At 41.2% G+C, this 14,333-nt stretch overlaps 1 protein-coding gene across 1 annotated transcript in view; it reads left to right on the top strand.

Annotated features, from left to right (window-relative positions):
• LMO2 (LIM domain only 2) overlaps window positions 1-14,333 on the top strand; it is a 40,593-nt gene that overhangs the window by 4,206 nt on the left and 22,054 nt on the right. Inside the window, exons 2-3 of the mRNA XM_071762577.1 lie at window positions 13,199-13,294; window positions 14,083-14,232. The gene's annotated coding sequence lies outside the window, so the exon portion shown is untranslated. The remainder of the gene's footprint in view (window positions 1-13,198; window positions 13,295-14,082; window positions 14,233-14,333) is intronic.

A 14,333-nucleotide genomic window follows, 5' to 3' on the forward strand; every position in this document is an offset into this window, starting at 1 on the left:
TGTTGTAGGAGACCCCTGATCATCCCTGATCATCCCTCTCCCCTGCTGATTACAACCAAACCCTCACTACTCCCTCACCTTGTCTGGTGTCCTCTCAGTGGAAGTGGTCATGAACCTGAGTGCCTTGGGATTGCTCAGTGGGGTCACTGCCCCTGTGCTGTCCTTGTGCTTTGCTCCAGGCTCTCCTTCCTTTGTGGAACAGTCCCTGATAGCCTTGGCACGACCATAGCCAGTCACTTTTGCCATGTTATCTTTTGCAGGCATAAAATAAAATTAAAGGACTCATCAAGTCCAAACTCTTCAAGTCCAGTGGGCAATTCTTTTCCCCGGTGCCCCAGCAAAGACTGGGTAATAAATGTCTTTGAAGAACAATGTAGCTGTTAACCAGGAAGCTCTCTGAGACATAAGCAAACAGGATAACAGCTTAATGCAGCTGAGGAACTAAGAAATTTGGGAACAGCTTTCCCTGGGGAGGAACAAGCACACCCAGTTCATCTGAGGACCAACACACGATTTCAGGTTTTAAAAAATATATATTTGATTCACTGACATTAGTAACTAGCATACTGCAATAATGACATGTTACACTGAGAATTGCAATGACAGAACAATTATCTAATTAGAAAGTAAAATTAATTACATCATGTTTTAATTACTTAATAACCAAGAAATTGTCATCAAGGTGACGGCTGGGAAATGTCATGAAAAATTATCAGGGAGTGCAATTTGCTGGTTAACAAAAAGTTTCCCTTGCAAACATGAAGGTTGGAAGCAGGCTTACAACAGCTCCTCACAGGCCTACCCTCAAGTTTTGTTGTGTCTGTAACAAACTCCATTTGGGGTCAGGAGGCTGTGTTGGACCTGAAGAGCTGAAGGCAAGAACTGAGACCTGTGGTTGGCAGCAGTAGGTAGGGCAGGTGCTGGGGAAGGAGAAAGCCCTGGTCCAGCAGCAATCTGGAGGAAGTTGGAAGTGGAAGATGAGGTTAGAGAAAGAGAAGCACTGAATTCAGTTATTTTGGGACTACAGATTGCTACCAGGAAGTCAGCAAAGGCTGATGTCATTCAGAGCAATCCTGGGAGTGCTTGGTGCTGTGGCAGGAATTAGCTGGGTTCAGAACTCAAGAGCTTGCAAAAGTTCCTTTATTTGGCTGGTGATGGCTCATCCTGTAAGAGATGTGTAGCATTGCTTGTGATGAAGGAATTCTGCATCAAAATCTGAATCTGCCAAGTGATCTGAAGTAAGTCTTGGGGATACAGTACTTACAAAGCACCTTGTATGACCTTAGATCCTTGTGTAGAGTTGTTACTGGAGCACCTTTCCAAGTTGCTTCAGACTAATTGAAAAGCAGTCTGATGTTTAAAATGATGATGATGATGGTAGTAACTGTGACAAGAAGGGCAGACAAACAAAACACAGTCTTTAAATAAACAGGGGGTAGACCAAAAAAATGAAAACATTCAAATAATGTGTCTGTGAGCCAATGTGTTTGTTTTTGTAAGGCAGGTTGCAATTAACATTTGAAGAAATATGTAAATAATATTTCATGCAAATATTCCCTTGGACACAGGCCTTGTGATCCATTAATTATTCAAAAAACAGCTCAGGCATTTTGTCATTACTGTCTGAGGCATGTTCTTTACTTTAATCTGTCCTTTGGTCTTGGAGTTGCCACATTTCCATAACTGGGTCATCTAGTTATTCCCCAACTGTGCTTCCTGCTGTGAAATGAAGACTTAACATTTTTTGTGACATACATTCAAGGCTTCTGTGAGGAGCTCAAATGGCTACTCTAGAAAGTAAGGAATCCTGAAATATGTGGTGAAAACATGCAAGAGGAATTAATTCATGTTTAGAGGTAACATGAATTTTCAGTGACTGCTGGCCTTTGCAAACTGAGTCTAGGATGAAAATTGTTAGTTGGCCAAAGACAAAGAGAAATGAGACTTGATAAACAGGAAGGATATTATTAAGTTCACTCTTTGTAGTTTGCATAGTGAAAAACACTTCTCTGGTGCCAAATAATACATTATAAGAAAATATTATAATAATTTTGACAATTATTATAATAACCATAATTCTAAATTTTTTTAAACTGGGAGATACCTGAGTCACTGTGATTTATTAAAGATGGGTTGAAAAGGGTGTGTATGACATTTAAAATATCTACTATTTTAACCACTAGAGAGCGTTCAAGAGCCACTTGAAAAATCCATTTTTAACTCCAAAGCTCTGAGATTTAATGGGGTAATGACTGTGATTTGAAGGAGGAATAGGGAGACATCTCAGAGAGGGGTCCAGTTCTGAATTCTCCTGGCCTACACATGCCACTGAAGAAGAGTCTGATGAAATAATAGAGGCAATCCTCAGCTTCTTAATGTTCTGTCACCATTATCCTCAGGAGGTGACGTGCCATCAAGCACGTGCATCTCTAGTGGCAAAGGGCATATCAGAGATGTTTGCTAGGAAAAAATAATCTTGGAAGTGTATGTCCTGACAGGTGTAATTTTTTGTTCTGTTTTTTTTTTATTGAGAAAATATATGGAGTACGTTTTCTGAGAATGAGTAGTCAATGCCATTTTTTTAATGAAGTACTGAAAGTTTTAAGACTTTCAGAGTTTGTAAAATTTGTCAGTGTATTAGAGTTTTGGCTGGAAATGGCTTGAGATCACTACTGAGACCTCAGTAGAGAATAAAAAAAGACAATGAAGCCCTTCAGTGACAGAACTGCTGCTGGGTGCACATTGTCCTTCCTCTTTAAAGTGCAGTTTCCAAAGCCAGTTTTATTAAAAAAGCCAAAAACGTTTTGTTAGCAAAGGCAGTAAAGAACTCTGCCCCCCTACCTGCACATTAAGTAGGGATCTGTGCCCCCCTATAGGAATTCACTGAGTGGTCTCAAGGTAGTTCATACCCTCTGATAGAAAATTACCCTTCTTCCCCTCACCTTCCTCATCCCAAACATCAATTTGCAGATTTTTCCAGTCTTTTCCAGTTTTCCACTACCCACTCAGAGCACCAATTTTATGGGAACACAAAATACAAATATGTCAGCATTTGGTGTCCCATGCCAATATTAATCCTAAACAGTGCCAAATAATCTGAACTGGTCATGTAAGCATTTCAGGAGAGTTTCCAAGTCAGGACAGAAGTGAGAGTATTGCCATAAAAAAATGGAACAAATGGTGCTGTGGCAGAAACCAGTTCTGGAACAAGCATTCTCCTTGTGGAAAAGAGGAAAGCTATGAGAGGAAAGAGGGGAGAAGGTTACTATTGGGTTAATTAGTAATTTCAAGTGTGCAGAAATGTATACATTTGGGAACTGTTCATTAAGTTAAGCTTACATCAAGTCTTTACATTTGCACTCATCAATTTTGAGGCTAATATATCATTAGCCTAATTTTCAGATTTCTAGAACAGCAGTGTTAGTTAAAGATACTGAGCTTGGTTGGAAAGCAAAAGGAGCAACAAATTCTTATGTAAAGAAAAATTGTGTGGTGATCTGCATTTCCTATCTGCTGCTTCTTCTGCTAGTTTGAAAACCAGCTTCTTACAAGGTCTTCTGGCAGAAAAGGAAGGGTTTCTTTTTCTGTCCATATTAGTGGCAGAGTTCTTTGCAGTATCACCAGAATTGGATGCAGCAGAAACTGTTGTAATAAAAATCATCCCAGTATTGGACATTTCAGTATCCTTTGCTTTCTATGTAGGGTTGGGTTCATACAAGAGAGGAATTGAACTCTGTACCATTAATTAAAAATCAGGGTGAGAGGTAAATGCAACATTCATAAGTAAAACCAGCACGATTTTTGGTTGAGTCTGATCTTCGGGATTTTTAATAATGTTCAGGGATCCAAAGCTGATTTTCTGTTGAGTAGGTTACTTTTTTTTCCTGGTGCAATTCTCACCTATCACCACTAGAAAGCAGAAGTGAGGCTTTATGAGCACATTTACCGAAAAACTGCACATCAGGAGGATTTATAGCGAAGTGACTGTCGCTGTTTTTCTATGGTTTCATCGCTTTCTTTCTACCAAGCACTTCTCATTTCCAAGGGTCCCAAGGCCTTCAAAAACTTGACCTAACCAAAGCGTGGCAGGCAGAAATCGTGCTGTCTGCAAACAGTGGCTCAGCAGTGGGCTCTGACACTTCTCAGCCTCACAGGACACGCATGAAGAATATATTATCTAGATGAAACTTCAGGGGGAATTTTAAAAGGTGGATTGTAATTAATTGAGTTGGAATTTGGCCAAGGCAGAGATTTTAATATGTCTTCTTTCCTGGCTCATTATTTTTGCAGACTCAGGAGTTGTGTAACACCCTTGGCTTGAGCTTTTGCCTTTGTCAAATCCATCTCAGTCCTACTCCCATCAGAAAGGTCTGGCCATGGGGCTGGGCATCAGTTTAGCCCTTAGGCCTGGGCATACATGAATGTTTTTGGTATTCTGTCACCCAGGTCCCTTCTCCAGTGTCCCTCCTTATGGGGTCATTTTTCCACCATAGCCAGCCCCAAACGTTGATTTGACATCCTTGTCTGTTCCTAATTTCTGTGTCATTCTTCTTTCAAATGTATTTTCATGTTTTCAGCTTTTGGCTAAGCACATCTTTTTACTTGTTCCTCCTTTTTCTTAGTGCCACTTCAGTCCCTAGGTATTTATTAAAAATGTCTGTTCTTTCCAAGAGAGGAACACTTTCTCATATCGATAGATTTTAAAACCCAAGATGACTGCAGCAATTTTGTCAATTAGCAAAGAGAATCAGGTTTACCTCATTTATCTGACAATTATGCAATGTCATTTGCATAATGTGAAATTTAAATTTTCCATTGCCACATGCTTCAACTTATTTGCCATCCTAATGTCCATTTCAAGTACAAGATGAAAGCACTGGTGCATCCATAGCCCTTTGTTTCATAACATACTTCGTTCAAACCAGTTGCTTAATTTTCTGCCAATTCTTGTAGCACTGCAGGAGTTCCCAGTATTTATTCTCCCAATGTGCTGATCTGAATGCTGTATCATTTTTACTATGTTCTGTAATGGCTCCTTCAAATCAAATGCCTTCATAACACCAAGGAGAAGAACAAGCACTTTCAAACCCCATTCTTCCTTTTTTTTTTTCCCCATCAACTGTGAAAATCTGCATATCTGATTAATGCAACTTCATCCTGATCTGAAGCCACACTGTTTTCCTCTTACTACTCCCTCTAAAAGCAGCTTTGATCTTTTGACTACTACTTTCATCAGAATTTTGCTCTGTAGTAACAATAAGCTTTCATTGGACTGTGACTTTGAATTTGCTGTAGCTTCTGTGCATTATTATTCATGTCTCTATTATGAAAAAAATAGCACTAAGTATTTATGACTGGAGTTTTAAAGTCCTTCTGTGTATTACTCTATAAACATGGCTGATTGTAAGAACAGATGCACTCAACTACTTCTCTGACAGAAAACTACGTGGTTTGTTTTCATTGTCTTCCAGCTACATTTTTGACCTTAAACATATATAACATCTCATTTCTTAACTTTTTTTATTCTCTTCTACTAGCTCCCTTCACTTCTTTTCATTCTTATTTTCCTCTTCTTTCTCCCTCTCTTCCACTGGCCATAGTATTTTCACCTTCAGAGCTCCAAGAACCCCTTCCCTCCTGTGAACCCCTAATTTTTTCTATCTGTGTCTGCCTGCAGTGAAGCTGCTGAGCCCCTGCAGCTCCCACTGCAACAGAGGGGAAGATGGTCAGCAACTTGCAGAGCAAGTATTTGGGTTTCTCAGAACTTTCTGCATTTGGTACACTTCCCTTTTTTCCTGTCAGTGTGAAATACATGTGACACACACTGAGAAATTTGACAGAAGGGTGTACAGAGGTGTCCCTTCCCAAAAAGAAGAGAAGGGGACCCTCAGAGGTGATCTGCTTAACGTGGATGTTTTGCTATGCAGGGCCATGGGCTGCTGCTTGTGCTTTCAGGCTGTGTTTAGAGAAAAAAAAAAAGAGCAGGAAAAAAAAACAACACAACTTTTTGTTTTTAATTCTTTTTACAGGCCATTTCTCAGTTGGTTCCGTTGCTATCGCTTTGGGGACTATTTTACACACCCTTGTGAAAGGAGTGTTTGTGTCTCTGGGGAGGGTGATAAGGATGGGTGAGAGGTGGTGGTCTCACCCCGCCCGCTGACCACACAGCCTTTCCCTTTCCTCCTTCTCTGCTCACTCTTTTTGAGAAGCCAGGACATATGGGAGGAGGGATAGCTGTCTCCTCATTATCATGGTGCTGCAGAGAAAGTGCTCAGCAACATCTGCCTGAGCAGGGTTTATACCTTTTGTTTCCAGCTCTGTTGTTAAGTAACTTTTATCAGCTCCTTCAGCTGCTCTTCAGCAGCTTGCAGGGTGTTCACTCAGGGATTTTGCTGCATGTTTTGGAAGCTCGGACTTGCAGCCCCAGCTGGGCTCACAGAATTTTGGGAAAGGACATCCTCAGGTGGGGATGGAAGGTTCGGGCCAGCAGTATTTGCATATTTCTAGTGATTGCTGTTGCTGCATTTTCAGGAAGACCAGGTTGCCTTCTAGCAGTTCCCTTCATCAGTCAGGGATGTGCCAGAAATATCTTTTAATCCTCCCACCATCCCTCTTCAAAAGCTTTTACCCTCTAAGGAAGGACTTCAAGGGAATACCACACTTAGAGCTGGTTGCTTCTCACCTTCCCACAGCTAGGATCTGGTGGGAACAGCAAGCAGACATTTTCTGGGAGCTCACCCCAACAGGTACCCACAGTCTTCAAGGGGAGCAGCTCTGGATGCCCATTAGGCAGGCAGGCATCCCATATTCCCAGTGACACAGCTCTTAGTCCCTTTTTGCTAATCCAGAACATCACCATAAGTCCCTTCTCTTCCCATAGCATTTTTATTTCTGCTACCAGGGTGAGTCATAGGTTTGTAACCCTTCTATCTGAATATTTCTCACCCCATGTAGTTGGCACTGCACTTCCACTGAGTAGGTGATTTTACTTCAGTTATATGTAGTTTTCCTTTCTTAGATGTTCCTCCCTGGTAGCTCTTTGCAATAGTAGTTTTGGTGAGAGAAAAGTGATGTTCTGCTTATTGGTATCAATACTGTGGATGCTACTGACTTGGAACCACGTAGGCACATTATTAACCAAAAGGTTTTATGCATCCCTGTTGAGTTCTGCCAGAATATTTGCATGATATGAGAATTTTTGGAGGACTAGGCTTTCATCTGCAAATGTTTCATGCCAGCAACTGTTTTACTGTTGCTGTCTCAAAGGGAACTTGCTAAATTAACAGTGTCTGAGTAACTTGAGCATAGACAAATTTCATCTGAGCGTCTGTCCTGCTGTCTCTGTTGACAATCAGAAGGGAATCCATTTTACTGGATGTATATATACCTATCAGTCTGCTCTAGAAAACCTTTTATTTTATTCTGAGTTTTATCACCAAGTAATCTTTCAAGTATTTCTACATCTAAGCAGATGTTTAATAGCCAGGGACAAATCTAGCGTTGAAGAAAATATATTTTCAAATTAATTCTGGGGAACCTGTCAAGGATCTCTTATTACTGGCTGCTAACTGTGTTTTCTTGCTGTTTTGATTGATCTGGGTGTGTCCCTATGGACTTGGTATAACAAAGGCATGGTGGACCTGACCCTTTGTATTCTTTGCCATTAAAGCTAGAAAAATGTTAACTTTTTACTCTGCTGCTATCTTGCCAAACATCATTTTACTCCCAAGAAAGAGTGGCTTGGTATCATGTTAGGTGCAATAGTCCACCTGGACTTGTGTCTTTTATCCAAGCATGCCAACTTTTTGTCAAGAAAGAATTAATTCAAGATATTTTATTCTCACCATGTCTTTTGCTTTTTAGCTTCAGCACAGGAAGCGAGACCAATCTAACTCAAGGATTTAAAATTAAGAGTATTACTGCAGTACAAAATGTTCTAACATTTTGCTTGTTGAACTACGCATTTTAGAAGTATTTCATAATTAACATTCTTCTCACCAAATCACTTACTCCACACTTTGGTGTCCTTTTTTTGTAATTTTACCTCAGCTGGGATCCCACTTTGATAGATGCTGTACAAACACAAGCGTGAGATGGATCCTACACAAACAATTTCCAAGGACAAGCAAAGGAATGCAGTATCATTTGATGATGCAAATGGAAAATTTCCACAGGCAGACAAGGCAGTCTTCCCAAGATCACCCTGGGAACCTCTGGCACAGCCAAGAACTGAATTAACATCTCCTAAGTCTTCCAAAGACAATCCTTCCTCACCCCATCAGTTTATTTTCTAATCCAAAGCCAGTGGAAAGAACCCTTCTGTCCCAAATGCATTTTTTTCCCCCCAAGCACTGTAAAGATAAGACCTCATCCAATGCAGAGTGGAATTTTACCCTCTACTGTTGTCAAGTTATGTCCAGAAGTTCAGGTAAAGCTCAGGAGATCAGCAGGAGCTCTGTACCCTTGCTGGCAGTCAGTGTATTAAAATAATGTGTTTTTTTTTTGTCATTTGTTGTTAGCCATGGCTCACATGGGTTACACTGGTACCATCATTATCTCTTTTTGAACTTTGCAGTTTGAATTCAGACATTTTGGTTTTGTTCAGCTCACATCTTACTTGGGTACAGAGTACTTAAAGGAAAGTTTTTTGACAGATTCTTTGAAGCTCTTCTTGCAAATCCAGTATACAGCCTTGAGCATCAAATATGCAACTTCACTGTTATTTCTCCCCTCTTGATTATTTACACTGGAAAGTTTGGAGGTATTTTGGAGCTGAAACAAGACAGCACAGCTGTCACAGTATCATCAACATCATTCAGCTTTATCATGTATAAAATGGCCCAAACATATGGTTAGACTCTGTAGTGTAAATCTACTGACTTCAGTGAAATTACATCAGCCATAAATTTAAGCTATTAGTTTCACCTCTTGCAATGAGAAGATCCACTGTACTGATTTTGCATTTTTATCATTCCCATTGAACCAGTAACCAGAAACTGTCTGAGGCAGAACTTAAGTTGGTAGCCTGTACTTCCAAGAAAAGCAAAGAGATGTGTTCTCTTCCTCTCTTCTATTCCTATTGCAATTCTTGTGCATTTGCATCATCTAATTCCTACACTGCTAAAAAAAACCCCAAACCCTAGAGCCAAACCCAAACCCAAAGGTTGACTCTGTGGTTTGGTTCTGAAACCCCCAGCCCAAGCTCTGTCCTGACTCAGTGTTCTGCACACCTCTGCAGCCAGCATGGAGAGGCTTCAAAGCAAATGTTTACAAAGTGTATTGAAATGCCCATGCTAAGTCTGTTTGGTTATCAGCTGATTTATTCTCAGGAGTAAACCTCATGTTGCTGAAATCATCCTGGGTAACTGGGCATCCTGAATGATTTTTTTTTTTTTTTTACATCTTCAAAGAATAAAAAACTTTCAAGTGTCACTAGGCAGGTTTGTCGTGTCATTTAAGATTCCTTTGTGTTATTTGAAAACTTCCACATCAAAATTAACTTCTGCAAGAGTGCTTTTTGTCCAGTACATGGTTCATATTCTTGCTGCCCTGATCTAACTATCCAGTATTATTATCTAGCACTTATTCAGCCTCGTTTGCTGCATTCACCTGCTGCATCTTTTCTGATGCTGTTACCAAAGCTTGCCAGCTCAAAGCCTGTCTGCTGATGGGTTGCTTAAGCCAAGCTGCTACCACAGAGTCTCAGTTTCTACACCAGGCCTCAGATGTTCACACGATTCCAAATACAGCAGCAGCAAGAGTCTTGATTGCAGAACAAGGAATTTCTGTTTCATCCCAGGTGGGATTTTACTGCCAGACTCATAGGAAAGTCAACCTGCAATCCCTGTGAACTCAGCCGTGGCGGTGACTGATGAACAGTGCTGAAAGGTCAGCAGGGAGGGGAGAGTGGAATGTTCCTGTCATGTTATGAGCTTCTATCAAATCAAAGAAGAACAAATGGACCATTTGTTGCTGAGATGCTGCCCATCTGTGGCTGTGTCTAATCAGAGTTAATTATGGTGAGCTGAATCTCTGTAATACTCCTGGTCCCCAAGCTCTGAAGGACCTACTGCTTTATTCTGTAGCTTCCACTGCCAACTTTGGGAGCTGCCTATTATCAAGCACCAAAAGGTAGAGATTGTACAGGATCCCTGGCAAGCAACACAAAGTGTCCCAGCTTAATACTAAAGCAATGACTAATCAGGGGATCCCAGGAGGAAGCTTTGCAATAGCTCTTGCAAGGGTAATGAGGACAATTTTCAGAGCTATGACACTTAAAGCCAAGCAAAATGCGAGCGATCTTGTTTATTCCTTCCTGGAGCAGCAGGTAACACAAATCCAAAAGAAATTACTCTTCCTGGAAGAAGGATTACACCAAGATGGGTTGCATGATGAGCAGTCCCGTTTGTTGTTTTATCATAGCAGCACTAATAGCTAAATTCTATTAATTGCTGAATGCTGTTTTGTTTGGCAAATACAGGAAGCAGTTTACATGGCTACGCCGTGCTCTGGTTCCCAGTCCTTCTGAAATAGTATTATTGTAACGGGATAATACTGATTAAGGACAGTTCCCTGAGGAAGAAGGGCCTTTTGATGATTGAGTCATTTCCTTTCCCTGCTCAACTTCAGTAAGATAGTGCTTCTCTCACCACAGACACACACCCTTTGTAGCCAGAGAGTTCTCCAGTGAGGAGGTCAAAAGCACATGCCTCAGGCTTAGGTGGAAAGCCTTAGAGTCCTACAGAAAGCACTGAATCACCAGAACTGTGCCAGAAGTCCAAGTAGAGACTATTTTTCTCCTCCCAGATATTCTCTTTGCCAGTTCATTTCCAAAAATACCAGCTAATACTGGCCTTGGATACACCATTCTGCTAGAATAACTTTTCATCTTTGATTTTTTTCCCATACAGGTTTAGCAAATTCATTGGAAAATGACAGTGGGTTTACCACCTAAGCCAAGGCAATGGCACCTCTGCAAAGCACTGAAGTCTTTGTTTTTGGATGTGGTCACCTGCAACCAGTGAAAGGCTGACCAAGGCCACTAGCTTAGTCAACAGAGATGGAAAATCAGAAATTGCAAATGTTGTTCACTCCTAAAGTGGAGCAAATTCAGATTAAGGACCTGGAGGAAAAAGATTTCATGTTTTCTTCCAAATGATGAGCACCAACAAAATCCCAGCTCCCAAATAATGCAACCAGAAAGGATCCTGATCCTACCAGAACGTGGTAGATAAGAACAACCCTCAGTCTCTCCTGTCTCTTTGATTTTTGTCACATTTTGTCATGGGAGATGCTTGAATGAGCTCAATTCTAACCATGGCTTCACAAGAAAATGTTCCTGTTATCACTTCTGTGCTAAAACTGGGTTCTTCTAAATGTTTTCCCTTTTGAGGTACAGTAATTGCTCTCCGATTAGGCAGGAAACTGTACCAGCATTATTGCTCCAAAGGAGCCAGTGTTATCAAAAAACAACACATCAGGGCCTGTCCTCACAGGAAGGGAATCATAAGTAATCAGCAGAGCTATAATGCAATTGGCTGCTGCTCTCTCCATGCGGATGGGATAGAGTGCAGAAAAAAATGTTTCAGGACTTTTGTTTGCGGCCAACGTATTCTAAAAGAGCCCTGGTTCCTCTTTGCCTCCCTGCTTGGCTTCTCCAAACATTGCTGTGTTTCCTCAACAGAACAGAAAAAACCCCCTCAGTGTGTGCAATAGCACAGAGGTTTGGATAGAGGTTCTTCTACCCCAAGAACCTTCTGCCTTATTTTGTAAGCTGGTGCCATACGTTCCCTGAATGTTTCATCAGTTTCCACTGGGAAAACCATCCTCACCAGGCAACATTTGTACAAGGGAAGAACTGCCTTTGTGTAGCAAGGTGATGAAGATCTTTGGCTGACACAGCTCCTATACTTTAATCCCTTCCAGAGATCTGTCCATTGGAAGATTTCTATAAGAGATAGGTATGCCACAAAGCATGTGAATACAGCACAGGAGCAGAGTTGTGTGGGAAGTTGGTTCTCTGATAAAACTAGTTGACCTTATGGCCTCTTAACACTGTCCAAGTTGTGGACCATTTTGCACTCTTCCAGTGTTTTGCTGTTCAGTGAGTTTAACTATGGGTAACAACAAGGAAAATATGTGAGCCTTGAGCTGTCAGAGAAGAGGCTGGAAAATCAGATAGCACCAGGGAGAAAACTCACAACGTTTTATGCTTATCATCTGTCCACAGAAATAAAAATATTTGCCCTTCTATCTCTACTTTTCCTGTCTGTTTTTTTCCACCTATTATACATGGAACAGCTCATGGCATAATTAAGCCCCATTCCAGCATGTTGATGGTATGCAAAGGGATGTGATTACATCCCCCCAGCCCTGCATCCCCCACACAGCCTCTTAACTTCCCTTTCAGAAGCTAAAACCTCACAGATACAAAGTCTGAAGAGGCAAAGGAAGAACATCCTCTTTGCCAGGGAGTCACAATTTCTCCATATGGTCTGACCTAAGGGTCATCATCCTTCAAACCTCAGCTGAAGGCTTTTACTTCAAGGGATATTGCAAGTACTGAGTTGCTTTTACATCTCAGTTGCTCTCCCTGAGATGACTTTTGTCAGTTTGGTTGTTTGTTTTAGTGGTGATGTTTTTAAATTGAAGCCTGTGTGCCCAGAAGGCACATAAAACAAGAGGCTTTTAAAAGCCAGAGGATAAATAAAACACAACCTTGAATAAACAACAGGCTTTTGTCCTAATTTCCTTCCATTCCTTAATGGATGCTGATAAACTATCTGAATTTCTCAGTCTATTATTGCCACAATGACAGTAATATGAAACCCACAACCTCACAATAGCAATGATTTGACCAAATCGTTAGCTTTTAGACACTCAATTGTTTCATTCCAAGTGGTTTGTAGGCTATCATGGTCTTACCAGACTGCTCCTTTCTCTGCCCCCTCATAGGGAATTTCAGTGCAATACATTTATCAAAGAAAACTGCTAGACCCACTCAGGCCAAATATGTTTTATAGACAAAAATCTTGTTCCACCAGGTAAGAAAAATGGACATCATGTTTTATTACTGATTTTGTATTCACCACTCTGCCATTAAATAATTCTGCTTCATTTCTGTATAAAACCTAGATATGGAAGACTGTGGCTAACAGAAGTATTAATGCATTGTGTTGGGTTTTTTTCCCCTATGCAGAGCAGCAGCTAAGTAAAGGCATTATTTCCAGGCCCCAGGAACATGTTTCAGAGAAAAGTAAGAGAAGCAGAGGAACATGCCAAGGAGACTTCTTTGGTAAGTAGATTCACATCCACAGCAGGTTAAGTGTAGGCCATGTCACTGCTTCTGTCAGCCAGAACTTCAGGTCTGGTTATTCCAGAAGAGTTGATTTGTCCCAGTTTTGCTGACAGAGGTGGGAAAAGGAGTTCTCAGCAAGGGCTGAGCTGAGACCCTCACCCAGAAACAGAGATCTTAAGAGCCATATGAATCACAGGAGAGTTCTAATGAGGATGTTAAGCTCCTCATTTTCTGAGGGCCTCTTGGTGATTGTCCCAACTCATCACACACTTTAGCAAGTATCCCTGGTGCCTTGTGACTGCCAGCAATGCCTGTTCCTCTCTCATTGTCCCACACTGGTGGATCTGCAAAAGTGTTCCCACAGCTCCATTTGTGCCTGTTGTTCTCTACAGTTACTTCCACCATGATGGAAGTACTTTACTGTGCCTGGTCATTCAGTCCTCACACTAGCCTAACCTGGAAGACTGTGGTTAACTCCACATTTCAGCCATATTTGTGTATTTATATTTTTTAATGATGAGGGGGGTGAAATACTGGCACAGGTTGAACAGCAACATGATCTGGTTGAAGTTGTCCCTGCTCACTGCAGGGGGGGTGGACTAGAGGACCTTTAAAGGTCCCTTCCAACCCAAACCATTCCAAGATTACTAATCTATGAGTGCTAATAAATAAGCAGCTAGTGCTGCATAAATCCTGAGACCTGTATTTAAGTGCAAGAACTGTTGCTACACAAGCTTCTCCCAGGGCTACACTGTAAGTAACAAGGCACTTTTTTCATACTTCAGCTCAGTGAGAACTGAAGCCTGAGCCCCAGGATTTCTTCTTCCAGCAGCTATGATCCATGAGTCCACTCACCCCATTTCTGCTCTAGACCAAGGGCAAGTCAAAACAGACTGAACACCCACCCAAGGCTTTGTTTTGAGAACATTCCCAGGGTAAGTCACACCCAATTAATTTTTCTTTCTGAAAGTCTCAAACAAAACAAGCTCGATAACATAAACACACACACACTGAACACTACAGAAATAGGCAGCAA

Source organism: Heliangelus exortis, chromosome 18, assembly GCF_036169615.1.
Source record: "Heliangelus exortis chromosome 18, bHelExo1.hap1, whole genome shotgun sequence".
Taxonomy (NCBI): Eukaryota; Metazoa; Chordata; class Aves; order Apodiformes; family Trochilidae; genus Heliangelus; species Heliangelus exortis.